This window comes from Emys orbicularis, chromosome 2 (genome assembly GCF_028017835.1).
Source record: "Emys orbicularis isolate rEmyOrb1 chromosome 2, rEmyOrb1.hap1, whole genome shotgun sequence".
NCBI lineage: Eukaryota > Metazoa > Chordata > Testudines > Emydidae > Emys > Emys orbicularis.
The window spans coordinates 117914360-117935594 of NC_088684.1; positions in this window are offsets into that span (position 1 = coordinate 117914360).

The following is a 21235-nucleotide window of genomic DNA, read 5'->3' on the forward strand; positions in this document are numbered from 1 at the left end:
ACGTTGGTGGCAGTCAGGCTTCATGAACTCTAGGGGAAGTGACTGGGATTAAATATTAATCTTTGCAAGTCAGACAGACATTGCTGGTTTTTAATCTCTGTTTGTATTGTCCTCTGACACCTTTACTTGATGAAGGGGTTATGTCACTTTAATTATACCAGGAAAGTTAAAGCAGTGCAACCCCACCCTCTATTGTAGACACAATTATTCCAGTATACTATTTCCTCTCATAGAAGAGAAATAAATCATAGAAGTAAAACAGCATCTTTGTACCACTATAACTAGGAGTTTGTCTTTGTACTGCAACACTAGGAGTAGTATCACTATTCCAGCATTGGTGCTGGAACAATTTTTATAGTGTGGGTGCTGAGATCCATTGAACCAAACTGTAAATCCTGTATATGATGGAAACCACTTCAAGACGGGGGTGTGGCGGCACCCCTAGTTCCAGCACCTATGTTAATTCCAGTAAAAATCACACTCCTAACACATGTAATTATCCTGATTCAAAATTTGTGCATAGACCAGACCAAAATTGTGTTTTGTCAAGTGAAAGGCATAGGAGAAGATTTAATCAGGTGACTTTAGCTGCACCAGTATGCCCTGTAAATTACCCATGAAATACAGTTCGTTCAAATAATTACATGTAACAGTTGGGAGTAAGGGATTTTGATGTGTATCTGTCTGTAATCACTAAGATCGTTGAAAGTGACATACTTTTTCAAGAGCACACTGCACACACACTCATTACAGTGAAACAGGTCATAAACAGGAAACTGGTAATATTTAAAAATCTATGTAACACTTGCCAGGCAAAAATTGTATGCTACCTTCATGTCTTCTCTAAGAGCAGCAACATAGTCCTCAAACACTGTAAATTTGAAACTTTGTGGCAATGTTCTTGCACACTGGATGTTAATTGCATATCTCTATTTTCTGTTTAACTCCGAGTTTTATAATGGCATTAACTCTGAGCACTCATACCCATTGTGATCATTTTCCACACTTTCCATTTCTGATCAGCTGTTAAATTGATCGAGTCAGCCTCTCCATACTACTCATGTCTGCATCAGTCATTCAACTACTAGCTCCATTACAGTCTATAGGTAGTATTCCCTACTCCCCATCTCCTTTGTCTTACTTATATTTCCCTAATGTGCTATCAGAGGGTATGTCTACACTACGGGATTAATCCGAATTTATATAATTCGAATTTGGGAAACAGATTGTATAAAGTCGAATGTATGCGGCCACACTAAGCACATTAATTCGGCGGTGTGCGTCCATGTACCGGGGCTAGCGTCGATTTCTGGAGCGTTGCACTGTGGGTAGCTATCCCATAGTTCCCGCAGTCTCCTCTGCCCATTGGAATTCTGGGTTGAGATCCCAATGCCTGATGGGGCCAAAAACATTGTCGCGGGTGGTTCTGGATATATCCTCCCCCGTCTCCAGGGAAGCAACGGCAGACAACCGTTTCGCGCCTTTTTCCTGGGTGAACAGTGCAGACGCCATACCACGGCAAGCATGGAGCCCGCTCAGCTCAAGACAGCAGTCATGAACATTGTAAATACCTCGCGCCTTATCGTGCAGTTTATGCTGAACCAGAACCTGCAAAACCAGGCGACGAGGAGCAGACTACGGCAGCGCGGCGGCGAGAGTGATGAGGATATGGACATGGAATTCTATCGAACCGCGGGACCCGGTGCTTTGGAGGTCATGCTGTTAATGGGGCAGGTTATAGCCGTGGAACGCCGATTCTGGGCCCGGGAAACAAACACAGACTGGTGGGACTGCATAGTGTTGCAGGAGTGGGACGATTCCCAGTGGCTGCGAAACTTTCACATGCGTAAGGGCACTTTCTTGGAACTTTGTGACTTGCTTTCCCCTGCCCTGAAGCGCCAAAATACCAAGATGAGAGCAGCCCTCACAGTTGAGAAGCGAGTGGCGATAGCCCTGTGGAAGCTTGCAACGCCAGACAGCTACCGGTCAGTCGGGAATCAATTTGGAGTGGGCAAATCTACTGTGGGGGCTGCTGTGATGCAAGTAGCCAAAGCAATCACTGAGGTGCTGCTACGAAAGCTAGTGACTCTGGGAGATGTGCAGGTCATAGTGGATGGCTTTGCTGCAATGGGATTCCCTAACTGTGGTGGGGCGATAGATGGAACCCACATCCCTATCTTGGCACCAGAGCACCAGGGTACCCAGTACATAAACCGCAAGGGTTACTTTTCAATGGTGCTGCAAGCACTTGTGGATCACAAGGGACGTTTCACCAACATCAACGTGGGCTGGCCGGGAAGGGTTCATGATGCTCGCGTCTTCAGGAACACTACTCTGTTTAAAGGGCTGCAGCAAGGGACTTACTTCCCGGACCAGAAAATAACCGTTGGGGATGTTGAAATGCCAATAGTTATTCTTGGGGACCCAGCCTACCCCTTAATGCCATGGCTCATGAAGCCATACACAGGCAGCCTGGACAGGAGTCAGGAGCTGTTCAACTACAGGCTGAGCAAGTGCAGAATGGTGGTAGAATGTCCATTTGGCCGTTTAAAAGGTTGCTGGCAATCGCTACTGACTCGCTCAGACCTCAGCCAAACCAATCTCCCCATTGTTATTTCTGCTTGCTGTGTGCTCCACAATCTCTGTGAAAGTAAGGGGGAGACCTTTATGGCAGGGTGGGAGGCTGAGGCAAATCGCCTGGCTGCTGATTACGCGCAGCCAGACACCAGGGCGATTAGAAGAGCACACCAGGAAGCGCTGTGCATCAGAGAAGCTTTGAAAACCAGTTTCGTGACTGGCCAGGCTACAGTGTGAAATTTCTGTTTGTTTCTCCTTCATGAAAACCCACCCCCTTTATTGACTCATTCTCTGTAAGGAACCCACCCTCCCCGTTCCCTCAGCTTGCTTTCAAAGGAAATAAAGTCACTATCGTTTAAAAATCATGTATTCTTTATTAAGTGATTATAAACATAGGGAGAGAACCAACAAGGTAATCTGGGTGAGGTTTGGGAGGAGGATAGGAGGGAAGTAAAAGGCCACTGAAAAAATTCAATATAATGACAGCCTTTTGGTTGGGCTGTCCACTGGGGTGGAGTGGGAGGGTGCACGGAACAACCCCCCCCCCCCCCCCCGCGCGTTCTTACACGTCTGGGTGAGGAGGATATGGAACGTGGTGAGGGGGGAGGGAGGTTATACAGCGGCTGCAGCGGCAGTCTGTTATCCTGCTGCTGTTCCTGAAGCTCCACCAGACGCCGGAGAATGTCCGTTTGATCACGCAGCAGCCCCAGCGTTGCAGCCTGCCACCTCTCATCTCGAGCATCCCTCATGACCTCACGTTCACTGGCATCTTTCCTAAATTTAGATACCGTGTCCTTCCACTCATTCAAATGAGCTCTTTCATTGCGGGTGCATTCCATTCTTTCCGTGAACATGTCGTCTCGCGTCCTCTTTCTACGCCGCCTTATCTGAGATAGCCTTCGGGACGGAGGAGGGAGGCTTGAAAAATTTGCAGCTGCTGGAGGGAGGGTTGAAAAAAAGGAGAGTAGTTTTTAAAATGATACATTTTACAGAACAATGCTTATACTCTTTCACGGTGAACAACACTATTCACATTACATAGCACATGTGATTTCAGTACAAGGTCGCATTTTCCATCTTAATATTGAGTGCCTGTGGGTTTGGTGTTAGAGATCACAGACGCAGGTCCAGGCAACAGAATTCAGCTTGCATGCAGCCATGGTAAGTGTGACGGGTTGGATCACAGAAACCCCCTTGGGAGCTGCCACCCAATGTGCAAAGACTACCCCTGCTTCTGTTTTCCCTGCCAGCTCAGGATTCCAGCACCCTGTCTTGCTGAGCCAGACACTCCAGTCTGCTCTAACAAAGACTCAGGGTCTGAATTACTAGTCCCAAAGCTGCAAGTTTACCCGAAACCAGCTCACAGGAGTGTGCTTGTCTTTAGCACTCAGATGCCCAACTCCCAATGGGGTCTAAACCCAGATAAATCCGTTTTACCCTGCATAAAGTTTATGCAGGGCAAACTCATAAATTGTTCGCCCTCTATAACACTGATAGAGAGATATGCACAGTTGTTTGCTCCCCCAGGTATTAATACATACTCTGAGTAAATTACTAAATAAAAAGTGATTTTATTAAATACAGACAGTAGGATTTAAGTGGTTCAAAGTAGTAACAGACAGAACAAAGTAAGTCACAAGCAAAATAAAATAAAATGCGCAAATCTATGCCTAATCAAACTAAATACAGATAATCTCACCCTCAGAGATGCTTCAGTAAGTTTTTCTCAGACTGGACACCTTCCAGGCCTGGGCACAATTCTTTCCCCTGGTACAGCTTTTGTTCCAGCTTAGGTGTTATCTAGGGGATTCTCCATGATGGCTCCTCTCTCCCTCTCAGTTCTCTTCCACCCCTTTATATATCTTTTGTATAAGGCGGGAACCCTTTGTCCCTCTGGGTTTCCACCCCCTCCCCTCACTGGAAAAGCACCAGGTTAAAGATGGATTCCAGTTCAGGTGACATGATCACATGTCACTGCAAGACTTCATTACTCACTTGCCAGCACACATATATACAGGGAGACTCACAGGTAAACAGCCATCTGCAGACAATGGGAGTCATCAAGATTCCAAACCATCATTAATGGCCCACACTTTACATAATTACAATAGGCCCTCAGAGTTACATTTTATATTTCTAGTTTTAGATACAAGAGTGGTACATTTCTACAAATAGGATGATCACACTCAGTAGCTTATGAGCTTTGTAATGATACCTTACAAGAGACCTTTTGCACAAAGCATATCCCATTTGCATTATAGTCACTTATTATCAATTTTTTTATAAAACTATCCCAGTTACATTATATTCACTTATTATCATGTTTTTATAAAACCATGTAGACTGCACAACGTCACAGTAAGCCATTGTCTTTCGGCTTCTGCGCCCTCCTTTCCCACATACCAAGCAAAGCCCGTTGACTGCTGCGGTTTTCCTGTTAACCTTCAGCAGCAGAAAACAAACTAACCCCCCCACCCCCATCCAATTCTCTGGGATGATCGCTTTATCCCTCCCCCCACCGCGTGGCAGGTATCAGGGAAGATCCCTGCAGAAACTAAACTAACCCCCCCTCCTTCCCCCTCCCGCCATGAATTATCTGGGATGATCGCTGTACCCCTCCCCCCACCGCGTGGCTGGTAACAGGGAAGATCCCTGCTAGCCAAACGCGAAAAGCTCAGGGCCAATTCCCCCCACCCTGCTCTTGGCTAACTGCAGGGAAGGATTTCTTTTCAGCCACAGGCAAACAGCCCAGTAGGAACGGCCACCTCTGTCCCCTTAATTAAGTTCCCGTATTTCAACCAGGTTACCATGAGCGATATCACTCTCCTGAGGATTACACAGCGAGATAAAGAACGGATGTTGCTTGAATGCCAGCAAACACCGGGACCATACGCTGCCAGGCTTTGTCATGCAATGATACCAGATTACTTGCTGCAAGCATGGCATGGTCAAGTGTCCTACCATGGAGGACAGAATAAGGCTGCACTGCTCAGAAACCTTGTGGCAAGGCTTTTGGAGTACCTCCAGGAGAGCTTCATGGAGATGGCCCTAGAGGATTTCCGCTCCATCCCCAGACACGTTAACAGACTTTTCCAGTAGCTGTACTGGCCGCGAATGCATCCCAAGTCCTCAGGGCAAAGTAATCATTAAAAAACGCTTGCTTTTAAAACAAGTTTTATATTTTAAAAGGTAAACTCACCTGAGGTCCCTTCCATGGAATCATGGTCTTGGATACTGGCTTGGGAGGGTTGGGAGGGTACTTCAGTCAGGCTGAGAAAAAGATCCTGGCTGTTGGGGAGAACGGAGTGCTGGGTGCTCTCCGCAAGCTCGTCCTCCTCCTCCTCCTCCTCCTCTTCCCCATCCGCAGAATCCTCAGGTGTAGCTGATGAGATTATCCCCGTCCCGGAATCCACGGTCACAGGTGGGGTAGTGGTGGCGGCCCCCCCTAGAATTGCATGCAGCTCGGTGTAGAAGCGGCATGTCCGCGGCTCTGACCCGGAGCGACCGTTTGCCTCCTTTGTTTTTTGATAGGCTTGTCTGAGCTCCTTGACTTTCACGCGGCACTGATCTGAGTCCCTATTGTGGCCTCTCTCCATCATGCCCTTGGAGATTTTTTCAAAAGTTTTGGCATTTCGTCTTTTCGAACGAAGTTCTGCTAGCACTGAATCCTCTCCCCATATAGCGATCAGATCCAGTACCTCCCGTACGGTCCATGCTGGTGCTCTTTTTCGATTATCGGCCTGCATGGTTACCTGTGCTGATGAGCTGAGCTATCTGTGGTCACCTGTGCTCTCCACGCTGGGCAAACAGGAAATGAAATTCAAATGTTCGTGGGGCTTTTCCTGTCTACCTGGCCAGTGCATGCGAGTTCAGATTGCTGTCCAGAGCGGTCACAATGGTGCACTCTGGGACAGCTCCCGGAGGCCAATACCATCGAATTGCGGCCACACTAACCCTAATTCGAAATGACAATATCGATTTTGGCGCTACTCCGCTTGTCGGGGAGGAGTACAGAAATCGATTTTAAGAGCCCTTTATTTCGAAATAAATGGCTTCGTTGTGTGGACGGGTGCAGGGTTAATTCGATTTAACGCTGCTAAATCCAAATTAAAGTCATAGTGTAGACCAGGCCAGAGTTTTGCTGAGTCCTTTGCACTGTTTCACCTGTATCAGTGATGAGCTGCCAAAATCTTAACAACCGGTTCCCTCCTCACCCCATGAGGGGGTCGTGGCCCGCCCCCCAGGACTCCCGCCCCATCCAACCCCCCACGTTCCTTGATGCCCCCCCCCCCGGAACCCCTGCCCCATCCACCCCCCGCATTCCTTGACACACCCCCGGGACCCCTGCCCCATCCACCCCCCTTCCCTGTCCCCTGACTGCCCCCTGCCACCCCATCCAACCCCTCCTCTCATTCCTGATGGCCCCCCGGGACCTCTGCCCCATCCAACCACCCCTTCTCTCTGTCCCCTCACTGCCCCTGGAACCCCTGCCCCTGACTGCCTCCCACCGCCCCATCCAACCCCTGCTCCTTCCTGACTGCCCCCCGGGACCCTTGCCCCCATTCAATCCCCTTGTTCCCCGCCCTCTGACCACCCCAACCCCTATCCATCCCACCACCACCACCCTGAACTCCCCTGCCCTCTATCCAACACCCCCTCCCTGCTCCCTGCCCCCTTACCGCGCTGCCTGGAGGTGGCTGGTGGCGCTACAGCCGCACCGCTCTGCTGGAGCCGGGCCACGCCGCCACCGTGCAGCACCTGGAGCACCAGGTCAGGCCGAGCTCGCAGCCCACCGCCCAGAGCATGCACCGGCGGCAGGGCAAGCTGAAGCTGCGGGGGAGGGGGAACAGCCGGGGACTAGCCTCCCCAGCCGGGAGCTCAGGGGCCGGGCAGGAGGGTCTCGTGGGCCACCGTAGTGGGTGCCCACCCTGCCCCACCCCTAAGAGCCAGAGGGACCTGCCGGGGGGCGAGGTGGGGAGTCGAAGTCCCGGCGGTGCTTACCTGGGGCGGCTCCCGGGAAGCATCCGGCAGATCCCTCTGGCTCCTAGGGGTGGGGTAGCGTAGCTAGGGGGGAGCAGGGGGTTACCTGCCACAGCGCGGGCGGCCCTCCTCGCACCTTCCCCCTGCCCCAGCTCACCTCTGCTCCGTCTCCGCCTCCCTGGGCCTGAGCGTGAAGCCGCAGCTTGCTTCTCAGCCCTCCCAGGCTTCCCACGCAAACAGCTGATTCGCGAGAAGCGGGGGTGGAGGAGAAGGTGGGCAGAGCGTTCAGGGGAGGAGGCAGAGGTGGAGCAGAGGTGAGCTGGGGTTGGGGGCGGGGAGCTGCTGGAGCACAGAGCCAGCACCTAAGGCGCCACTTTACATTTAAAAGCCGTTTTAGAACCGGTTGGACAACCGGTTCTCAAAGGGCTTCTACATTTAACAACCAGTTCCCGCGAACCGGTGCAAGCTGGCTCCAGCTCACCTCTGACCTGTGTTAGTCACTGTGGCTAGCCACAGATCCAGTTCTACAAGTCTTATTCTTGTGTGGTCATTGGAACAGTTGCAGAATGGACTAGGGGGAAGTCCAGCTTTTCTTTCCTTTGTTTTTTCCCCATCTTTGTCATAAAACAGCGCTTCTGTAGTCAGAGGGAGCCAGCTGGAAGCTATCACTGAAATTTTTAACAAGTTTAGAGTTGTTACCCTGGTTACCCTGCTGAGCTTTGCCACACTCATCAGGTGATTGTATCAACTGAGAGGTGACCCACATCTACCATTTAACTGGCAGGCAGCTGTTCAGTAATTATAGTAATACAGAACATTTTAATAACATGTAGGTACATTGCAGCCTGGTTCAATGGTAATTGTTTATTAATTAAATTAAAATAATTACTTAGAGGTTGGGGGGATGAACTTCTGCTTTCAGTTTATTCTGATAGTCTACATATGTAATAGCAAACCATAGGAGAATATGCTTTCATGCAGTGCTTCTACATTAGTGACATATGAACACTACTGCTAAACAGCCACTACTCTGAGTTCCTCTCTCTGTTACTGCATGTAATGGGAGTGCCAATATAGGCTTTTTGGTGAATAATTTTGTAATGGGAACTCCTCTCTGTTAATGTAGATTGTATATATGTAGGATGTAGATATAGATAACCAAGTAATGCTGTTTTCCTAGGACCCAAACTGTTTGTTTTAAAGTGTTGCTAGTCTTTTATTTTGAACTGATTACCAAATAGTAATTTTTTACATCCTTTAGCTACAGGCAAATATTGGTTTAAATGGCTATGCCTTTTAATTATATGCCCGTGTTAACTTTCTTCTTAATGGAAAGTGACAAGGATGGCAGGTGGTCACAAAGAAGGTCTATCATACTTGAGTGCATACCCAGCATGACAGTTGTAGATGGGCTGTTTCTAACCTCACACTAGGTTTACACTAGTGTCACTGCCTTGATGACTGTGGAATCACTACAGAGTTCTGCCAAATAAGTGAAATAAGCATCAAGCACAAAGGGTGCAGCATTTCTGGGGGATAGACCTGAGTGACCTGCTAAATGGAGTCTTTGGACCCTTTATAAGGCATGCAGAAATTATTACCATGTTTGCAAAAGAATCTATCAACCCTGTCTGTAATGGAAAAATGAGTGGCTAGGGATATAATTAATGCATTATGTCCTAGTCCTCTCTGTGCTGCCATCTGCATGGTTTCCAAAAAGCTATGGTTTCTGTCAAAGTTAGACTCAGGACTCATAGTTTGTCAGACCACTCTGTTTTATTAGCACAGCGCTCTGCTAATACATTCAGATAATGTGAGCCCCCATGCAAGATTCAAACAGTCTTATTTATACAGATAAAAGGGTGCGAACTAAACAAAGGGACAGAGAGAGCAAAATAGTAAGATATGCATGGAGCACAATATGCATATCTTGCTTCCTTATTAACTCTTATCGATCTAAGACTAATGCTTCACCAATTGCCCTTAAGTGGGGCAATTCATTAAGCAGTTAATTAATGTCTGCTTTCCTGCCCCCCTGGCTTGCAGCATTTCTCATTTCTACTTAAAGGTATATACAGCATTCTTTAATTCATTCTATTTCTTTAATATAATTCATTTCACTTTCACATTTCCAAACAACTTGATTACTCCAGTATTTTTCCCTCTTTGCCAGAACATAAGCAATGGGTAAAAGACTGTGATGTTTTTTTATGACTGTGATGTTGCACTCCATATGATTTTATGAAAATATGCTAATGAGTGTGAATATAATGTAACTGGAATATGCTTCATGCAAAAGGTCTCTTGTAAGATATCATTAGAAAGCTTATAACCTACTGAGCATGGTCATCCTATTTGTATAAAATTATCATTCTTGTATCTGAAACTAGAAATATGAAATATAACTCTGAGGTCCTATTGTAATTATGCAAAATGTGGGCCATTAATGGTGGTTTGGAATCTTGATGGCTCCCATCAACTAGGACAATTGGTTGTAAATGGCTCTGTTTACTTGCAAGCCTTCCTGTGAGTCAGACTAGGATGAAGGCTTGGGGTCTCACAGGACATGTGACCATGTCACCTGGTACTGGAATTCATCTTAAACCTGGTGCTTTTTCATTTAGAAGGAGGAGTGGGGACCCAGAGAGACAAAAGATTCCTGCCTTGTGCCAAAGCTATATAAGGGGGTGAAACAAAACAAAGGAGGTTCCAGTCATGAGAAATCCCCCAGTTACCACCTGAGCTGGAGCTAACAAGAACTGTACCAGTGGAAAGGATTGGGCCCAGACTAGGAAGGTGTCCAGTCTGTGAAAGAAGCTTATTGGAACATCTCTGAGGGTGAGATTTTATCTGTAATCAGTTTCTTAATGTATTAGGCTTAGACTTGCGTGTTTTGTTTTATTTTGCTTGGTAATTTACCGGTACTTTGTTCTGTCTGTTATTCTTGGAACCACTTAAATCCTACTTTTTATACTTAATAAAATCACTTTTGCTTATTAATTAACCCAGAGTAAGTAATTAATACCTGGGGGAGCAAACAGTTGTGCATATCTCTCTATCAGTGTTATAGAGGGCAGACAGTTTATGAGTTTACTCTGTATACACTTTATACGGAGTAAAACGGATTCATTTGTGGTTTTGATCCCATTGGGAGCTGTGTGTCTGGGTGCTGGAGACAGGAGCACTTCTTAAGCTGTTTTCAGTTAAGTCTGCAGCTTTGGGGTGCATGGTTCAGACCTTGGGTCTGTGTTGGAGCAGACTGGTGTGTCTGGTTCAACAAGGCAGGGTTCTGGAGGCCCAAACTGGCAGAGAAAATGGGCTCAGAGGTAGTCTCAGCACATCAGGTGACAGTCCCAAGGGGGTCTCTGTGACTGAACCTGTCACAAAGACATAGGAGGATTTCTTAATATGCTTGGTGTTACTGATTGCCCACAAGTGGTGATACAGACCCCACTCCTGAGATGGGAGGAAATACAGCGAAACAGAAAGCAGTGCTTCAGTGTAAATATACACCTGGACAGTGATGCTATGCATTTGAATGCAAACCTGAGAGCAAGTTCTTCATACAACTTTTTCATATTCAATGCATTGGCTTAAAAGGCAACTCTCACAGAGTGGCCAGTAATAGATTATTCTAATTATGTTTCCAATAAGGATGACTAGCTTTGCTATGCTTGTGAAATCGAAGCAGCTTTGTGTGTTGTACATTGTTTGACAAATGTGCCCATGTTAAGACACTTGGCAATAAGTTTCTTCTAACAGATGTTCACATTTAGGTTAGTGTACTTAGTTATAGTAATTTTTTATTTAATCTTGGGACAAGTTTGTGAGGTAGCTAGTGTCATGGTTACAGGGCTAGCTGTACTTTGTCATCTTTCTGGGTGTACTGCCTCAGGCATCATCTTTTTACCTAGCTTAAGGTGGAATTCTGCAGTTCTGCCATTTGTAGACCAGGCCTTTGGCCACAAGGGTCCATGTGTCAACTATGGTCAGGTCAAACTGAGTTCAGGCATCTGTAGTTCTTCTACCTAGAGGTCTGTGACCAGTGGTGTGCAGAGACAAAACAACTTTCTTCAAACCAAAGTCTTATTTATTGTAACAGTAGGAAGAAAGCATTTAGAGAAAGAGGATTTTAAAATAAACCGTCTATGTGCATACTACCATGGGGCATATGCTCCTCTCTATGAATATAACTCCCTACAGGGAAACCCCAGGAAGTTGCATATTTTATAACTGCGGTGGGCCCCAATCTTTGGTTTTCATGATTTTGTGTGTGTGTGTGTGTGTGGGGGGGTTAATGGTCCCTGTCTTGGTGGTGTTAAAGTCTCTCTGTAACCGCGAGTCAATCCTGAATCACTAGAGATCAGCATGCACCCCTACTTTCTGATCATAATAGAAAAACAGAATGCTTTAATCAAATAACTATTCAGCTGCTCCTTATAAAGGACATTAAGTTTAGCTAGTACTTCAAAAATGTAAAGCTATTTTCAATATCTTCCTGTAAATGTTCTTTATTACAAAATATGTACTCTACCCTGGGGACAAGTCTGGAATTTTTAAAACCACTGAATATCTTTAGGTACCTCTACAATACTTTTGTAAAGCACATTGTAAGTGGGGAACTCCCCACTAGAGCATTCCCTCATGCCAGGGCTCAGCATTACAGAAGTTCTTCTATTCTAGCACCCCCTATTGGCTGTTGTTCGAATCCTATAGCAGCCTACATGGCCCATACCTCCAGCTAGTAAACCTTTCAAGTTCAGTTCCCTTCCAGAGTAACAAAAGACCAAACAAACCAAAGGGAAATACATGGATGTATGTATACAATACATGGAGATACAATAGATGGAGCTACTATAAGGTGGGTGCATAACCAGTTGGAAAACTGTTTCCAGAGAGTAGTTATCAGTGGTTCACAGTCAAGCTGGAAGGGCATAGCAAGTGGAATCCTGCAGGGATCAGTTCTGGGTCCAGTTCTGTTCAATATCTTCATCAATAATTTAGATAACGGCATAAAGAGTACACTTATGAAGTTTGTGGATGATATCAAGCTAAGAGGGGTTTCAAGTGCTTTGGAGGACAAAATAAATTCAAAATGATCTGGAAAAATTGGAGAAATGGTCTGAAGTAAGTAGGATGAAATTCAATCAGAACAAAGCCAAGTACTCCACTTAGAAAGGAACATCAGTTACACAGATACAAAATGGGAAATGACTGCCTAGGAAAAAGTACTACACAAAGAGGTCTGGGGGTCATGGATCACAAGCTAAAGATGAGTCAACAGTGTAAAACTGTTGCAAAAAACCCAAACATTATTCTCTATTCGCAGGAGTGTTGTAAGCAAGACACAAGAAGTAATTCTTCTGCTCTACTCCGTGCTGATTAGGCCTCAGCTGGAATATTGTGTCCAGTTCTGGGCACCACATTTCAGGAAAGATGTGAACAAATTGGAGAAAGTCCAGAGAAGAGCAACAAAAATGATTAAAGATCTAGAAAACATGACCTATGAGGGAAGATTGAAAAAACTGGGTTAGTTCAGTCTGGAGAAGAGAAGACTGAGAGGGGACATAACAGTTTTCAAGTACTTAAAAGGTTGTTACAAGGAGGAGGGAGAAAAATTGTTCTCGTTGACCTCGGAGGATAGGACAAGAAGCAATAGGCTTAAATTGCAGCAACGGCAATTTAGGTTGGATATTAGAAAAAGCTTCCTGGCTGTCAGGGTGGTTAAGCACTGGAATAAATTATCTAAGGAGGTTGTGGAATCTCCATCACTGAAGATTTTTAAGCGCAGGTTAGACAAACACCTATCATGGATGGTCTAGATCAGGGGTGGGCAAACTTTTTGGTCTGAGGGCCACATTGGGGTATGGAAATTGTATGGCGGGCCATGAATGCTCACAAAATTGGGGGTTGGGATGAGGGCTCCGGCTGGGGGTGCAGGCTTTGGGGTGGGGCCAGAAGTGAGTTCAGGATGCGGGAGGGGGCTATGGGCTAGGGTGTGGGGTGTGTGTGAGGGCTCTGGGGTAGGGCTGGGGGTGAGGGGTTTGGGGTGCAGGAGGGGGCTCCAGGCTGGGACTGAAGGGTTTGGAAGGTGGGAGGCAGATCAGGGCTGGGGCAGGGATTTGGGGTAAGAGGGAGGAGTGTGAGGGCTCCGGCTGGGGGTGCGAGCTCTGGGCTGGGGATGAGAGGTTTGGGGTGCAGGAGGGTGGTCCAGGCTAGGACCAATTGGTTCAGAGGGCAAGAGGGGGATCAGGGATGGGGCAGGCTGTTGGGGCACCGTGCGTGCGGGCTCTGGGGTGGAGCTTAGGATTTGGAGGGTGGAAGGGGTACAAGAGGGTGCTCGGCTGGGATCGGGTTTGGAGGGTGGGGATCAGGGCTGTGGCAGGGGATTGGGGTGCGAGCTGGTCTTAGGGATGCAGGCTCCGGGCGGCGCTTACCACAATCAGCTGCTGGAAGTATGTCCTCCCTCCAGCGCCGAGGCGCAGCCAGGCGTCTGTGTGCTGCCCCGTCCACAGGCGCCACCCCTGCAGCTCCCATTGGCCGGGAACCATGGCCAATGGGAGCTGCGGGGGTGGTGCCTGCGGACGGGGTAGCGCACAGAGCTGCCTGGCTACACCTCCGCGTACTATGTAGGAGCCAGAAGGGGGTCATGCCGGCTGCTTCCTGGGAGCTGCGCAGAGTGGGGCAAGCCCCCGACCCTGCTCCCCGGCTGGAGGGACGGAACGGGGCAAACCCCCGACTCCACTCTGCAGCAGGAGCTGAGGGCCAGATTAAATGGTCTGACAGGCCGGATGTGGCCCACGGGCTGTAGTTTGCCCACCCCTGGTCTAGATAATACTTACTCCTGCCTTGAGTGCAGGGGACTGAACTAGATGATCTCCCAAGGTCCCTTCTAGTCCTCAGATTCTATGATTCTTCTGCCTTTCTTGAACTATTCTTCAGTCCACCTTCTAGGATCAATTCTTGACTCCTTCTGGTCTACCTTTAAGCCATTCCCTCCTCTGTTGTAGAACACTGACTCCTAGGCTGCTTTCCCTAGAGTCCCTCTCATAGTCTCAAGTATCAGGGGGTAGCCGTGTTAGTCTGTATCCACAAAAATAACAAGGAGTCCTGTGGCACCTTAAAGACTAACAGATTTATTTGGGCATAAGCTTTCATGGGTAAAAAACCCACTGTTGCATCTGAAGAAGTGGGTTTTTTACCCACGAAAGCTTATGCCCAAATATATCTGTTAGTCTTTAAGGTGCTACCAGACTCCTTGTTGTTCTCATAGTCTATCACTCACTGAAGTTCCCTGCTCTGCACCCCTATTCCCAGGCCCTGCAGAATTCTTCTTTGCTCTTTTATCTGAGCACCGTCTCCCAGGGCTTTCTCCCTAGAGACTCTTTTTCCTAGTAGGTTCCCACTAACTCTAGCAGCTTCTCCCAAAGCCCACCTTGCTTCCTGCATACCCTACCTCAGAGCCCCTTTGCCAGGCCCAGAGCCTAATACAGCCTATTTCCTGTAGTTCCTCTCTCCGAGTTTGCTCAATGTTTTTTATGAAGCACAGGTGTTGATCAGGCTAACACCTACTTTATTTGTCCAGCCTCCAGGCTGAGAGGCAGCTAATTATGGAGGGGACTAACTTAATAAGGCAGACTGGCCCAAGGCCTCTTGACCCTTAAAGGGGCAGGCTGTCCTGTTACACACACATTCATCTTACTCAAAGTTATAGGAAAACTCCATCTCTTAGGATACCTAAAATTTGCTACACGGGCTCAACACATTTTTATTTTGAAATACTAGGGTCCCTTAAGAATCTTAATATGCCTTATGTTAAATTACCTATTGGTCCAGCGGGTCTGGCTAATCCTATATATCCTTCACCTTTTGAGCCTGTCTTGTCTCTATACCCAATCACCTATGAACAAAACGTAGATGGTGAAATCCTGGCTCTGCTGAAGTCAATGAGGGTTTTGCCATTGACTTCAATGGGGCCAGGATTTCATCTGGAGTTATTTTCTTCAATATGACAAAGTGAGTGGTGCAATTACCATATACAGTTCATTGCTGGACTTACTTGTTTGGCTTGAGGAGACTATTTTAATCTTTTAAAGCAACAAAAGAACACAGGTTATTCTTTACTGCATAATTAATATCATTACCCTTCTTGGCAAATCATAAGGCCTTTTTAATTACTTCTGTTTTATTTTGGGATAGATTGTCTCCAAGAAGACTATTTGGCTAGTTTTTAAGTCTACAGAATTCCAACAAGTAAAGGAGTTGATGATGAATAACAGAGATGGTTACAGTAGCCTCTGTTCACTGTTTGTAGAAACCCTCAGAGTTTATTTGCAAAGGCCCTGGCCATGATCCAGAGCGAAGCTTTGAAAGCGGGGAGCCAGCTGCATATCTAACTTGGACTAATATCTGGACCCATGGGAAGTGACGTAAGAAAGATATTTACAGCAGTGTTTTATTTAATATGGATATGAAAAATATTAGCAAAGCAGCAATGAAAACAGCTCCTTACCAAAAAAAAAAAAAAAAGTGACAGAAGCCTGGGTTTATCAAAGGGATAATGAGTACTGCAGATACTTCTCAAATTGTAATGCAATGCAAAGTGGTTTTCAGAGTGATGCATGAGGTTTTATGTAGCCACTCAGTGTGCAATAAAATCAGAGGAAATCATATGGCTAAACCCTCAAGGCCTAGATTGTGCCTTACTATCATGCCCATGCAGTGAAGTTGGAGTGAAAAAGGATTCCATCTTATTCAGCCCATGTAATGACTGTTCAGATAGCAGCTCCAGCTCTCAAAGCAGCACAGGGTCTGCACCTTAGAAGCTTCTCCTTTGGAGCAGCTGAGTTGGGGAACAGCATGAGCTCAGCCATAGCTGTACCTCCATGCCATGGACTGGCCAGGAGAGCTGGCTGGCCCTGTGTGGGAGTATGCTCTAGGTCTGAGGAGATATGGCAAGAATACTGTGCTGTAAAAGGTGCCAAGTTGACAGCGTGAGAGAATAAATTTTTCTGTGTAGCTACAGATCAGGCAGTGGCACCCCTGGATCAAAACTGTGAGTGGGGTGCTGTGAATTGCGACTTAATGGGACACACACACGAGTTTATTATTTAAAGGTACTTTTGAAAATGGTCCTCAGCACTCTTCTGTGGTTACTGAGCTATTCGCTGCAAAGCTGCTGATTTGGAGCCTCTGACTTGAATGTGCACATTCCACATATACGGTCCAGGGCACTGAAACAGCAGCCCACTATGGTTCCTTCATCTGGAAAAGCTATCCCATTAAACATCAGCGACTGGTGAAGAAACTTAAGATTAAAGTAATTTTATTGTACATTAATTTTATTTTCTTCTATGTGGGGCAGTGGCCCACTTGTTCCAGTGTCAAGCTTCCTTTTGAGAACAGCACAAGCTGTGCTATGGCAGTGCAACCGTTCATCCCTCATCCCTGAGTAAAAGAATTTTTTAAGTGATAGGAGACTCAGTGTCCACTCAGTCCTTTCTTTCTCTGCCAAGACAGAAACTAAAAGGATGCCATTAATGAGAATAATTAGAAGGAACTCCATTTTCATAATTTCAGTGTGCAAATTTTTAATGTATTCAAACTTTTTTTGATCTGGGGATTTCACTGACTTGTTTAAATGGCAAACTGAGTCAATTTTGTTAATTGTTGATGTCATTATTTAATGTGTTTCATATGATGTACAAGTGCTTGGAGAGCCTGATAGGTGCATTTTACAAACCAAAAGCTAAATAAGAATAATAAATGACAATTTGCAGCACTGCATAAATTACTCAAAACTGCAAAATCAACTTGCTTGTACCGTGTTTCCCTTCTTTCCTCAATCTCCAACATCCTGCTGGAAAACATCATAATTAAACAGTTGCATTTCAAGTTACTTTCAGTGTCAGTTAATTTATTTTGTTCTATTTTTCTCCCAGCCATATTTCAGCCACATGTCTAGAGTTTTTGATTTCTAAATGACTGTGGTCAACTCCCCCAGGCATGCTTATAGGCCACAAGTTTTAAAGGGAAACATTTTTAATTAAAGGTCATGTGAGCAGAACTTGGAAAAACATCTGCATTTTGCTTTGCAAATATTCTGTGGTGAGCTGAAATCTTCGGCAAACTTTCATGGGAAAAATCTTTGCTGTTTGAAAGTTTTCCCCATGAAGAGTATCCTCACAAAGAATGCTAGCACTTTTCAAAGAAACTAGAGAGTTGGCTGGTGTGGGAATGTGTCAGCTTCAAGCATGTATTTATGGTTCATGATTTGGTGCAGCAACAGAACCAGGATAAAATAATCTCTTCTTTATCCATTTGGCCTCATACAAGTGAAGTGTCTGTCATTTCAAGAGAAGTTACTCCTTTTAGTCCCAAAGTTACCTGCAACTACACAACTGCGGGTCTCCTCACTTTTATTATTGAAAATTATATGCATTAGAAATGCATAATAATAAATTGAATTTATAGAGTTATTTACATCAAAGGAATGATTCTTGCAACACTTTGTTTCCTGCTTGAATGATTTTTGCATGACCTTCATTTTGGGTTTTGGTCACAAATTCTGTCATACATGTAGGTCTGGCAGGTTATGAAGTACTTCTGGCTTCCCATTACCATGACATCTGAGTGCCTCCCAAGTTATTAGAAATAGATATCACAACAGCATGAACATGTTAATTTTATAAATAGTGTATTTCTCAATATTATGCCAATAAATGACCCCACACCAGGAAAGAATCTATACCCAGACAAACACTTAAGTACAAGTTTAACTTAAAGCACATGCTTAAGTGTCATTGAAGTCAATGGGTCTTAGGCGCATGTTTAAAGTTAAAGAAAGTACTCGCCTGAGTCATGGCCAATGTGATCACACTGCACTCATTCACAATCTAGCTTCACAAGTTAACAGAACTGCAAAGTCCCTTTACTATGCTGCAAAACATGATACAGTTTTAAAAAAATTAATTACCATTACAAATGTTGACTATAGTGAACTCTTTAAGGACCAATCACTCTTTTCATGTAGGTTCTAAATTACTGTGATTGGTTCCACTTATCTTGCAGAGCTAGTGTAGTACAGTAGAAAGGGTGAAGGACTGGGACTCAGGAGACCTGGTTTCTACTCCTAGCTCTGCCATAGAGCTGCTGGGTGACCTTAGCTAAGTTGCTTCTTTTCTCTGTCATCAATCAGGCAGTCCCCCTAGGAGACTGAGAACTCTGATTTTAATCCAAGAACATCAGGCCTGGCCAGCTGGTTTGTCAAAGTACCAATTTCACGTGTTCTATGGGTCTGCATTGCCAGCACTGACTAAGGGGGGAAGGAAGCAAGTTCTGCTAACCTTGTGTCTTCTTGTAAAGTTTGTATCTGTGATGATTTAGCAGATCTTCATTCTCTGGTAGCAAGTGCTGTCTCCCACTGCCACGACAGAGCTGCATAATGGGAGCTGGAAGTGGATCTGCCATTGATTCCAACAGCTGGAGAAGAACCTGGAAGAAATAAAGAAAGTTAGAGGTGGGAATGAATACAAAGTGGTCTTAACATTTAAACATAGATTTAAAAAATGACTATAAAGTTTTGAGAATGGTCTTCTGAATTTTAAAATTTTATGATTCAGTCATATTGAATTATTACTACTCTTTTGCCAGCTGCGGCAAACAGCCTATACAGTAGAACCTCAGAGTTATGAACACCTTGGGAATGGAGATTGTTTGTAACTCTGAAACGTTCGTAACCCTGAACAAAACATGATGGTTGCTCTTCCAAAAGTTTACAACTGAATACTGACTTAATACAGCTTTGAAATTTTACTATGCAGAAGAAAAATGCTGCTTTCCCTTTGTTTTTTTTTTTAGTAGTTTACATTTAACACAGTACTGTACTGTATTTGCTTTTTGTTTTTTGGTGTGTTTTTTTGTCTCTGCTACTGCCTGATTGTGTACTTCTGGTTCCAAATGAAATGTGTGATTGACTGGTCAGTTAGTAACTCTGGTGTTCGTAACTCTGAGGTTCTACTGTAGTCAAAACTGATGAGTTCTATTGGGAACTAATGCCAATTTAAAGATTCAAAAACACAACCACTAACAATTAAACACTAGGAACCCACCTAGAACTTAGTAGCTCACACGGCACAATTAATTCACTTAATGCATTTTAAGATTTAAAATGTTATTGCTTGATTTGTGTTTTGTTTACCTTTCAACCAAACTATGGTACTCTAGCTAGAAAACTATGGGCCAGATCCTCAGCTGGTGTAATTTGGCATAGTTCCATTGACTTTAAATGGTGCTTTGCTACACCAATTTACACCAGCACTGAGGATCTGGCCCTGTAACTTTAGCTTCAGTTGTTTCAACACTACAGTTCTCTGTACTTTGTAAGAGACTAAATGAAATTATCCCCATGTGTTGCTGCTGCACTTTTAAAAAAAAATCTATTCAAAGATCCATTTGTTGGTTTTATTTCCACTTTCTTTTCATAGCCAGCTGCACCAGCCATATTAACATCCAGACTTCTGTGGGCGTTTGAACAGTGGGGTTCGTCCCCCCATTCTGCACAGGTCTCGAGGCCAAGCTGAGCGGCATTCTTTACTTTTCACATTCTATGCTGCTGAATGTGAATAGTTGCAATGGCCTCTTCAATTGCTGTCTGGACTGAGGGGTTGGGGTCCTTCTGCCCTGTAATAAATTCAGTCAAATGGAACTTTGTTTTGCTTTGATAGACAATCTCTGCTACAAGCCACTAGAGGGCACCTTAAGGACATTATTCTGCACATTGTACTTGGCTGTTTAAACATTTCTGCCTAAACGACATGGTAAATTGCAGAGCTATGTGCTAAATTACCTCTACTGGGACTTACTCTAAACATTCCAAGCTCCCAAGCATCATCACACAGCTGACAAATATTTCCATCTTTCTGCCAAATGTGGATTCCCTTCCCCCCCATGCTCACGTGTACCTCCCCAAATCCTCTGAAGCCCAGACAGTCAATGGGCAGTGACAGGTTTAAGGTCTGACATTGCATAACCTTGCAGAGCTTGAAACAGGAGTTTATACTGTTGAAAGGGGAGATTCCCATCATCTGGATGGAAAACACAGCACTTGGTTCTAGCCTGGGATCTGCCTGAGATATCACATTTTCAAGTTATGACAATTTGTGGCCAGAAAAGCTATTTCAGGTAATGTTCAGGGGAGTTTTACACACGTTAGCTAAACATGTCTTCTTTCTGTGCCCTGCACAACTGGGCTAGTAGTAGCTAAGGCACCTAGTTTTATAAGTGAAGGAATACAAAAAATAATTTAGGTTGTAAATTCTTCAGGGCAAGGACAGTCTCTATTATATGTATAGCACTAGCACAATGGGGCCCTGACCTGACTGAGGCCTTTAAATGCTACTGCAATATGTTACTAAGTTATTAATAGTGCTAACAACAATTTTCATAACAACAAAGGGTCACAGTCTGAGCTGATTAGCTAGTGGACATTTAACCAACATGTTTTCCCCCAGAGATGGGAACATGGAACCAATGCAATAGAGGTCAAGAATCTGTTTTGCTTCTTCATGTAGGTTTCAAGACAACAGGATTATGTAAGGCATCAGAAATAAAAAATTCAAGGGTTGTATTGTGTTCATATCTTGTTCAACAATGGCAGTTTTACTTCGTGCTTCATCAC